The following is an 11594-nucleotide window of genomic DNA, read 5'->3' as shown; positions in this document are numbered from 1 at the left end:
TGCATGGCACGGAAAGTTCTTCTGCTTAAACCAGCACATGTCAAGGCCCGTCTTAAGTTTGCCAATGGCCGTTTGGATGATCCAGAGGAGTCATGGGAGAAAGTCATGTGGTCAGATGAGACCAAAATAGAACTTTTTGGTCATAATTTCACTAAACGTGTTTGGAGGAAGAAGAATGATAAGTACCATCCCAAGAACACCATCCCTACTGTGAAGCATGGGGGTGGTAGCATCATGCTTTGGGGGTGTTTTTCTGCACATGGGACAGGGCGACTGCACTGTATTAAGGAGAGGATGACCGGGGCCATGTATTGCGAGATTTTGGGGAACAACCTCCTTCCCTCAGTTAGAGCATTGAAGATGGGTCGAGGCTGGGTCTTCCAACATGACAATGACCCGAAGCACACAGCCAGGTTAACCAAGGAGTGGCTCTGTAAGAAGCATATCAAGGTTCTGGTGTGGCCTAGCCAGTCTCCAGACCTAAACCCAATAGAGAATCTTTGGAGGGAGCTCAAACTCCGTGTTTCTTAGCGACAGCCCAGAAACCTGACTGATCTAGAGAAGATCTGTGTGGAGGAGTGGGCCAAAATCCCTCCTGCAGTGTGTGCAAACCTGGTGAAAAACTACAGGAAACGTTTGACCTCTGTAATTGCAAACAAAGGCTAGTGTACCAAATATTAACATTGATTTTCTCAGGTGTTCAAATACTTATTTGCAGCTGTATCATACAAATAAATAGTTAAAAAATCACACATTGTGATTTCTGGATTTTTTTTTTTTAGATTATGTCTCTCACAGTGGACATGCACCAACGATTTGCAATGTTTTGAAGTTTTTTTAAGCGTAAATGAAAACTCTGGAAGCGCATTTGTAAGTTCAGATCAGCAATTGAAATATGAGAAATAGTTAGCAAAACATGCAGTGTATTAAAAACGAAGTAAAAAAAATGGCCTGCAATTTATTCTTTTCAGTTTCAAAGATATTTTATTTAGTTTCAATTTATATTTTCATTAGTTTCTTGAAAAGCTACGTTCATTATTATTGGCACAAAAAAAAATTCCATAAACAATAGACTTGTGAAGAGCTTTTATTGTTTTTCACTCAAAACATTGAGAAGATCAGAAAAGCAATGAATGGAGGTAGCTGCACACTGGAAATTCTCCTTATCTTTTTTTAAATGTTTTACCTACAGAGTTCTAGCCTAACAGCTATAATTAACGGCTCCTTGATGAGTGGAGTAGTACCAAACAGTTTTATGAACATGCAGTTCTTCATCACTTGTTGAAAAAACCTCATTTGGATCATATAATAACTATAGACCTATTTCTAAACTGCCTTTTATCTCCAAGATTTTAGAGTAAGTGGTCTACTCACAGCTTTACTCACATTGGAATATTTTTTTCTTCATATTTTAGACACATTCCAGTCTGGCTTTAGGACCTGTTACTGCACCAAATCTGCATTGCTTAAGGTTACTAATGATACATCATTATCTCTGGACTCCGGCTCACATGTTGTTCTAGTTTTATTAGATCTAAGCGCTGCCTTTGATACGATTGACCATGAGATTCTTCTCAACCATCTGGAGTGTTGGGTTGGTGTACAACCCTTCAGTGGTTTGCCTTGTATTTAAAGGACGGGACAGGTGCTGTGAATCTAGAAGACTTTTCCTCACAGGCGTAACTATCGGTAAGCAGGGTAAGCGGTTGCTTACGGGCCCGGACCAATCAGGGGCCCGCCCGGGTTACTGGAAGATATTGATTGACAGCTGGGTACCCCTATCGCATTTTACTACATTTAGTCTGATCGCATTTTGAGTTCGGATCATTTTACTGACTCTCTCGTTCGATCTCGTTCATCAAAATGAACGAATCTTTATTTGAGTCATTCGTTCATTTAAGTGGCATTAAATGTTATACTTTTACAGCCAAATTCCCCGAAATCATCCACCTACGCAATCTCAATCATATTTTGAATGAAGAAATCATTATAATGCAGCCAACGATAATTTACAGGGAACATAAATATTTAATTTACCTTCCCAGATAGCACACGTACGTCGGGCCGACGTTGGCCCAACATCGAGCGTCGGCCTCCCTCCCTATAACATCGCAAAGGCGTCGGCCAGGCGTAGGCAGATCTCTTGTCAGTCAGTGCTCTATTTCCCAGCTCCGTTACGTCGGCTTTAGGTCGGCCCACTATACGGGAGGCCGATGTCGCGTTGTGCTTGTGAACTTTCAAGGCCCTGTCCCAAATGGCACACTCCGGACTTGTGGACTTCCTCAGAGTCCACACTTTGGTGACGTCATGTAGTGCAGACCTATAGGGCCCTTGGCGCGAGTCCACGAGGGTGCATTGAGAGGTATTTTTGGGACAGACTTGATCAGCACGCCGGAAATAACGGGCTGTTTTTTTTTTTTGTTGTTTTTTTTTTTTTTTGCATTACAATGAAAATACAAAACAATGAACATGTGGGGATACAGAGAAAATGAAAGTAAATAATAACAGTAAATAAAATATTTTTACAATTTATATAAAACTTGTTCTATAATACAGGATATTTTCAAAGCTCTTTTATTGGAGGGGATTTTTTGAAGTGAAGAATAACTGTAAATCATAAGCAAAAAATTTGCAACTAGGTTTGAATTTAAGGTATCTTGCTTTGTGAATATGATATTTACCCATCGTACAGAAAAAGTTTAATATATCATCTAGCTTTTTATTTTCAGAGAAATCAGAGTGAAAAATAACCTTACTGACAGAAATACAGGCCTGGTTGTTGTTGGACAGGAGAAATCACATTTTTTGCGCTCCAACGTCTTATCTCCATGTCAACTACACAGCCTAATTTTACAGTTCTATATTTTGATATTGTGCATATCACCTGGGCATTAGACAATAGATACACCATGCTTATTTAAATGATGTATACAGTTGTACATAATAATACATAATGTTCCATTTGAACTAAGATTGCAATTTTAAAACATAATGAAAATGTGCATGAGTTTCAGATGAATTTACAGGTTTCAATATTCATACTATGTTTACATATGACTCAGTAAAGCCCTGCCATTATTTATTTAATGAATCATAATGCGATCGTATTATTAAACGCGCTATTATTATGTTTGAGACATCAACCACTGGTCGATTACCATAATGTTTGTATAAACTGTAGGTAACCACTGATAAAATGTACATTTAGGTCATAAAAACCGTAATATTTCCTTCTCAGCCATAATGAAAATGTGCATGAGTTTCAGATGAATTTACAGGTTTCAATATTCATACTATGTTTACATATGACTCAGTAAAGCCCTGCCATTATTTATTTAATGAATCATAATGCGATCGTATTATTAAACGCGCTATTATTATGTTTGAGACATCAACCACTGGTCGATTACCATAATGTTTGTATAAACTGTAGGTAACCACTGATAAAATGTACATTTAGGTCATAAAAACCGTAATATTTTCTTCTCAGCCATGTCAACAATTATCCGCTAGTGAAATCTCCTCCCATCTGTTGTCTGATTGGCCTTTCGCAAGGATTCCTGGGTAGTTAAAGTGCGTGAAGCCTGCTTCTATGCGGGCTTCGCGGAAGACCGCTTCAAGGGCACAAAGGGGGCGCTGCTGAGCACACTTCAGAGCGGTAAAATGCTGAATGGGACAGCCTACGGACTCGTAGACTCAGCGAGCACGCGCAATTCAAGTCCACGAGACCGAAAGTCCGCATGAAGTGCGCCATTTGGGACAGGGCCCAAGTCGCTTTCAAACACTGGAGAGGCCGCGGCGCAGAGTTGCCATGGAAACGCCGCGGGACCACTGCGACTGGTAAGCAGGAAAACTCCCTCTCTCGCTGTTGTTTTCAAATTCACTGCTTTCAGGTGATATTAGTCTCTAAAATCACACGGATAATACACACAACTGTTCTTGACACTTCTCTTACTTGTAATTGATACGCTTATGGTGAATATTTACTTTTATATGGCTTTGTGTCTTCGGAAAAAGTCCGTTAGCATCTCAACTGTTTTCAGAAGAGGTAAGTTAAGCTAAGCTAAGTTAACGTTAACTCGGTTGAGCTTTTGTTTATGTAAGTTTGGGCTTTTAATCACCTCTTATGTGTATATGAGAGGTTTTATAAAGGTTTTACTTGGAAGTGAGCTAATTTATTTTACACAAACGTAAACATAAACGTATGTAATCGGTGACGTCACTTACATGGAGAACTTACACTTACGTTACATGGTTGAAACTAGCTCAATGGTAAACAAATATTGATTAAAAAAATGTTCTGTGATTTCAGCAGCAACAAAATAACCCATAACAGAGGGAAAGCTCCACGATTTCAACATTTCTGAAGAAAGCTACTGCCGGAGAAGTAGGAAATACAGGCAGGTAGGTAACGTTAACGTTAGGAAATCCAAAACTAAAGAATTAATGACTGATTTTAGGAAACAGAGTCCCCCTCTTCCCCTCACTATCATAACCTATTGAGATAATACAAGAATACAACCTTGGCACAATAATTGATAGTATATGTTTTGAATCACACACTGATGCTGTTTGTGCCAAAGCCCAGCAGCGAATGTATTTTTACCGTAGACAGGAATTTTAACATTGACCCCACTTTGATGAGAATGTTTTATTCTTGTTTTATTCAGTCTGTTTAACCTTCTGTTTTATCTGCTGGTTTGGTTCCTTGTCTACAAAAAAAGATTAGAGAGTATTGTTAGGACGTGTAGCAAGATTGCAGGCTTTAACTTTCCCCCTCTCTCACACATTTAGCAGCTACTCCAACAGAGTGGCAAAGAAGGCACTATCTATTGCAGCTGACCCTAGTCATCCTTTGTCCTGCCAGTTCAAGCTACTTCCCTCAGGCCGTAGGTACTCCATGCCCATATGCAGGTCAAATAGATTCAGAAACTCATCTCAGAAAAGCATTTCACCTCTGCTGTAGCTTATATATAATATAGCTTAGCTATAGCTTCTTACTTGTAATAAACCTGGCATTATATAATAATATTGTTGGCTCTGTGACAAATGGTTTGTTGTGTTCCTAGATCCTTCAATGTTGATGCCCTGGCCCTCCACCGTAGCAGAGTTGGGCGGATCATCATCTCTAAGGCGCTATGAACCATATGATTAGTAAGTAAAACTTCAAACATACACTAATGTCTAACATGCACTAATTGTGTTGGTAAAAAAATAATGTTTTGAAAGAAGTCTCTTATGTTCACCAAGACAGCATTAAAAACAATAATATCGTGAAATAATATAACAAATTTTAAATAACTGTTTTCTATGTGAATATATTGTAAAATGTAATTAATTCCTGTGATCAAAACTGAATTTTCAGCATCACAGCTTCATATGATCTTTCAGAAATCATTCTAATTTGATGATTTGACGCTCAAGAAAAATGTATGATTATTACCAGCTTTCATTTTCTCAAAGGCGTAGCAGGATACCCAGGGCTTGGTTTACACCTATCACAATTTCTAGCCACTGGGGGACCATAGGCAGGCTAGGGGAACTCATATTAATGTTAAAAAACCTCATAAAGTGACATTTTCATACCATGCAACCTTTAAGTGTTTTATACCAGTTTTCTATGTGAGGAAAACGCTTAACTGTACATAGTAGTCTATTTTTAATTAGTATGGTGTTTACAGAGTTATCATTTATTTATTTTAATATCACTGTCTATGCGTTAAGTCACGTTCTGCAAGTGCAAATCTCTAAATTCAACTTTGAACTTTGGTATTTTACAGGGGACAAGTTCTCAAATTCACATTTTTATGCTCTTGAGTTTTGCTACTCTTTTACTTTCATAAATAACCTTCCTGATAATGTTCGGGGCTCAGACACACTCTCCCAATTTAAATCTAGACTAAAGACACAACTCTTTAGCCAAGCATTCAATTAACACATCTCATAATCTTGTTTTACAGTTAATATGTGATGAAATAGTAAAAAGTGCACATGATCATCTTTTGCCTGAAATAATATGAACTGCAGCTATGCTAATCTTTCTCCTGTTGCTTCCCTGTTTCTATCTCAGGATGCTCAGCAAGTTCACTAGAGATTATAGCAGCTCCAGTTTGGACCCAGCCTCACTTGTGAAGACTTCAGATGATGGCAACTATAGATGGACATAAAAAAACTGCCAGATATTAAGGTGGGGTAAGCGATATTTCAAAAACGCTGTTGGACATAGTTGATATTTGGAATGAACCCAAACAAACACACCCCTCTCTTCAATGCTCCACCTCCAAAACTCACCAGATTGGCCAGCAGCCGCATCACCTTATTGGTGTAAATAACTAATTTATGTTATTGCATGACCTGCTCAATAAAAGCGCAACACTAAGAACGTTTCAGGAAACGCGTTTTAAATTATGATAAGGGCTGGATTTCCCGAAACCCTCTTAATGCTACGTCATTCCTAAGTTATACCTTAAGCTGTACCTTATCGTTAATACGTGTTTCCCGAAACGTTCTTAGTTAATTGTACCTTCTGTAAGTCATACGTTCGGATATTTCCCCACCAGTTAATCAAGTGTGACAACACCGGTAATACCATAATAGAAGTGATGCGCATGTGATGCAGCGTGCTCGTTTTTCCAGGCACGCATATGCCACAGCGAGATGAAAACATCTCAACTTTTCAGAATGCCACAAGCGCACCGCAGGTCATGTGACAAAAACTAACCGATCAGCTTTGGCCTTTCCGTAACAACATGGAAAACTCGGCCGAACAGCCGATCATAGCTGTACAGGGAGAGTTTTTATTTCTCATCTCCATAAATATATCTAGTAGTAAAGCTAATGCAAGGGCTAGAAATCAATTATTCCTTTGCTGATACTTCCTTGTCATCATGGAGAGCGCAGTTCATGGTTGCATAGCAACGACAGACGCCACGGGAGCGCAAGTGCTTGTAGAAAGGAGAGAGCGCTTTCCACACGTTTTTAGACGCGATATGTGAACGGCCCCTAATTCAGGATAAACTGAGAATCTATTTGGTTTAAAATCATTTTTGTTTTGTTTAAAATGGAGATCACGATAACATACATCAGAATAACATGTTTCAGTCTAATTAAAAAAAAGATACTCAATTGAATCATTAATTCAAACACTTTTAAAACCAATTAATTCAGTGTCTCATTCATAAACACCTGGGCTGAAGTCCCCGATAGCGTTGTCTCTTAGCGTGCTACGAAGACTCTTAAGGTATAACTTAACTAAAGGTATTCCATTTATAGGCGTGTTCCCCGAACCATAACTTAGAAAGCTGCTAAAGATATTCCTTCTTCCGTGTGACGTTACCCAGTGCTGCCCGTGGCGATGCTGATGAATCTGCTGATATTGATGGCTCGAGAATCAATTATTCACTCGTGCAGGGGCTGCTTCACTGCGTTAACTGAGAAAGCGGTGTTCTTTATAAAAGCAATTAAGAAATGTACGCGGGTTGGGTGAAAATAAACACTGACATTATGGATTCGGATGGCAATAAAATCACAGACTTACCCCTGTAAATGTTTAAAATACCATACGAACCCATGAGAAACAGTTAGCATCTACTTACAACTTAACTGACAGTATGCTTTCACTGGCCTTTGAAAGCGGTCTGTGGACGGCGCCGTCTTTTAGAACAACTATTCGCTGTATCGCTGCCATAGTTTGAGCAAACTCTCCACCACAATCATTCCCTTTAAATAGACTATTAAACCTATTAAACTATTAAATGGTTTGCCAGCTGATGTACCTTTGATTGTTGTTAGATTTTTAATTATATTATCCAGTGTAATGACAATTTTATTCTTAGCTTTAGTCCTAACTGCTTTTTCTCAATGTTTTTCACTCTGTTACAGGTTGCCAGGAAGAATCCTTCTCTACATTGTTGCTGTTCCTTTTTGATCCCTTTTCTCCTGGAGTTCTTTCTGGTGTCATTAAAATGTCTTAACTTGAATTGTGTCTGTTCATTATACTAGAGACAGTTACACACAAAATTAAGAAGATATTTTTCAATGTCAGTATAGCCTACTTTTTTCATATTGGATAATCAAGTAACTCCAGGGCTGTATATATGTACATAGATATTGAGGGGGACAAGTCCTACACTGCAAAACATGCTTTTCTTACTTAGTATTTTTGTGTTGTTTCCAGTCCAAATATCTAAAAATTCTTAAATCAAGAAGCATTTACTAGAGAAGTAAAATAACATAAGAAATTCTATTTTGTTTTCAAATAAACAGAGTAATTTAAGTAATTTTTGCTTAAAACAAGCTAAATTATCTGCCAGTGGGGTAAGAAAAAATAATCTTGATTCAATTGGAAAACAAGATTATTTTTTTTACCCCACTGGCAGATAATTTATCTTGTTTTAAGCAAAAATTACTTAAATTACTCTGTTTATCTGAAAACAAAATAGAATTTCTTATGTTATTCTACTTCTCTAGTAAATGCTTCTTGATTTAAGAATGTTTAGATATTTGGAATGGAAACAACACAAAAATACTAAGTAAGAAAAGCATTTTTTGCAGTGTATAATTATATGTCAATAATAACAATAGTATGTCAATAGTTAGAAATGGCCAAACTGGAAATTCAATATTGGAAATTCTTGCTCCACTCTGTTTTTAGGATGGCAAAAAGGTTTAAAAGTTACATTTTAGGCTGGTCTACCTTACAGAGACCATCCAAATAGATAGCCAATCAAATCATAGAAGGCGGGGTTTACTGTTCACAGAAGCAGAGCATGTGTTTCATCAGTTTAACGTTGAAAGAGTGCGAGGTAAGATGGAAGTGTAAAACTAGTTTTTTTTCTTGAATATGGCCATTTTGAGGGATGAAAGTTGCATGTGTTCAGTATCAAAGCTATTTTATCAATTTAAGTCTCGGGGCAATGTTGACTACAGTTTATGTGCTGCTGAGTGAGTGTTGCAGCGCGATCTCCGCTCTGTGTGTGTGTGTGTGTGTTCGTAAGTGCGTGCGTCAATGAAAGCAGCGCATGGTGTCTAATGTAAAGAGTAGCCCGAAAGGTCCGACCTATAAATAAAGGTCCTATAAAACCCATGCTGAGCAGCCAAAAGATTTACAGCTTTGCATCGTTCAAACATCGGCCGGATATCATTTGCGATCAAAGGCCGACGTCGAGGAGACATATTGCCGATGAGCAAACGATCTCTGAGCGACATCGTGACGATGGAACTTTGTACATCGGGCCAACGTCGGCCCGACGTACGTGTGCTATCTGGGTTGAGTCTTTGGTTCATTTGTCATGTGACGCACGCAATGAACGGATCGTTCGCGAACGACACATCACTGAATTTGAATACATAATGACAACAACGTTTGACTGATCATAAATGTTTGAAACGAACAATGATGAATTTGGTGTAATTTGTTTCTAATTGGGACTGGGGAATCCCCGGGTTAACATGCGCATTGCGTGCAAAACACTAAAAAACGTTGAACTTGAGACAGATATAATGGAGTCGTCAAATTTTAAACACAAAACGAAAAACGTTTTTTGATTTTGATAAATTTGATAAATGAATTAATAAATTACCAAAAATAGGAAGCTTCTTTAAAAAGATGACACATGGGGTCGGGAGATCGAGATTGAGATGGAGCAAGAGAGTGAAGCGAAAGCACCTGATGCGATTGAGAATGCCCGTGCGCAGAGGAAAGCCCGGAAAATGCATGTAAGTGAGCATCTTTTTTTGGACCTATGTGTATATAGCAGTGACAGTAACAGTAACAATGTGTTATTATGGTGCGCCGTCACCAGCAATTTTTTTTTTTTTTTTTTTTTTTTTTTTTTGGTGCGCGTAGCGTCATCACGTGTTGTAGTAGTAGTAGGGGGGCCCGCCTTGATAATCCTGCTTACGGGCCAGGTGTTGGCTCGTTACGCCACTGCTTTTCCTCCATACTTCTTTAGTATACACAAGTATAGTATTGTGTACCATTGTTATGCCGATGATCATCAGTTTTATTTTCCTGAGAGTTTAGATAAAACATGTTCTCTGTACAAAGTACATGAATGTTACAGTGACATTAAGCTTTGGCTTTCTTACAACTTTCTCCAATTAAATGAGAGGAAAACTGAGGTCCCCCACTGTAATTTTAAATCGAAAGGGACTGTGCTTTTTCCGTGGTAGGTCCCAAACTCTGGAAAAGTCTCCCATTCCATGTGAGGTCAGCTCCATCAATTGCCACCTTCAAGTCTTATTTAAAAACGTAATTATTTTCTTTAGCTTTTGAATAAGTCGTGTTTGCTATGTTGTATGCAATATTGTTGGTTTTAATGTCATCATTGTTGTAAAGCACTTTGGGGCAACGTCTGAAAATGTGCTATATAAATAAAGTTGCTTGCTTGCTTGCAATTATCGAGGTGATCTATGGCATACCAAGCTCAATGGCCGTTGGAGCCCTTTAATGTAGATGGGTTTGAACTGCCGGTTTGAAGCGCAGTAATTTTACTCCGTGGGCTTGCGGTGAGGGTGAGGGGTTAGACTTTTAATAGTAATAGTAACCCAAATAAAAACTGCAGACTTTGACAACACTGCAGCCCAGAAAGCTGTGTGAACACAAATACTAGCGACACAGCTTGATTTCACACGTTGTAAAATGTATCTGAATTTTCCATGTTTCCAAAAGGTATGGCTGTTACCATACTGTCATACAGTCTCATAATGTCAAAGTACTACATTTGAAGAAGAAGCACATTTGAAGAAGTTTGCAAACCAATAAAAAAGTGTTCTAATTCAGGGGTCTCCGACCCTGCTCCTGAAAAGTTACATCTAACCCCAATCAAACACCTCAAGGTGTTCAGGGTTACTGGAAAATGACAAAAAGTTGTTAGAGCAGGGTTGAAACTGAAGTCTGCAGGAAGATATACCAAATATAATAGTATATGCCAAATTAAAATAAAAATGGCTTGCGTGAAGACCAGTGAATATAACTGTGATCTACTGACATGTTGGTGCGCAGGTAGGATGTGCACTGTGTGTGTGTGTGTGTGTGTGTGTGTGTGTGTGCAGGTTTAGCTTTTTTTTTTAAATATATATATATCACCATTTATACAGACAAGCTGACCAATGTGCTTTACAAAGCAATAAAATACCACACAACAGACAGAGCAAGAAAAATTCAAATTCAAATTGTGTGTGTGTGTGTGTGTGTGTGCACAGGGGAGGAGGGCACCAATCCTTCCAAACTCCTATGCAAGCGCCTCCAACACCTAATCATTAAAACACACACACGCTCCACATCTCTACGGAAACTAAACTTACACTCAACACCGCGTCCATCACAACCTTGAAGCATCGGGCTTGAACATCAACATACACCGCGCGTGAGTATCTTTGAGCAGATGTGATGGATATATTGAGCAGATGTGATGGATATATCGGACCGCTAATGTCAATTGTTGCCCCTTTTGTTTAGGGACTCAAGCAGGGGGCCGTGTTGTGAGTCTATCAGATAGAAGGCACGGGAGTTTATTCATGAATTGTCATGAAATTGCTTAGCTGTTGGGTTCATAACCGTGACGAATACGTTTAGAGAGCCATTATTGTTT

General features: G+C 38.6%; 1 protein-coding gene and 1 long non-coding RNA gene across 10 annotated transcripts in view; both read left to right on the top strand.

Moving 5' to 3' along the window:
- The first annotated feature begins 3553 nt into the window (after positions 1-3553).
- LOC308698301 lies at positions 3554-7979 on the top strand. Of its 2 annotated transcripts, none has more exons than XR_014031045.1 (6): positions 3554-3840; positions 4313-4404; positions 4795-4889; positions 5070-5154; positions 6071-6187; positions 7882-7979. It is a non-coding gene; the product is annotated as an uncharacterized lncRNA (long non-coding RNA). The 2 variants fall into 2 exon arrangements; XR_014031046.1 differs by having other exon boundaries at positions 6071-6192.
- A 3222-nt stretch (positions 7980-11201) lies between these two features.
- The window catches only part of pum2 (pumilio RNA-binding family member 2), a 251219-nt gene continuing 250826 nt past the window's right edge, over positions 11202-11594 (top strand). For 7 of the 8 annotated variants that reach the window (XM_081379047.1, XM_081379045.1, XM_081379042.1 and 4 more), the window contains exon 1: positions 11202-11369. The gene's annotated coding sequence lies outside the window, so the exon portion shown is untranslated. The remainder of the gene's footprint in view (positions 11370-11594) is intronic. The other variant, XM_081379048.1, reaches the window with a different exon arrangement.

This window comes from Scardinius erythrophthalmus (genome assembly GCF_964197995.2).
Source record: "Scardinius erythrophthalmus genome assembly, chromosome: 11".
NCBI classification, from domain to species: domain Eukaryota; kingdom Metazoa; phylum Chordata; class Actinopteri; order Cypriniformes; family Leuciscidae; genus Scardinius; species Scardinius erythrophthalmus.
The sequence above is the reverse complement of the archived record's forward strand: the minus strand, read 5'-3'. Positions and strand labels throughout refer to the sequence as shown.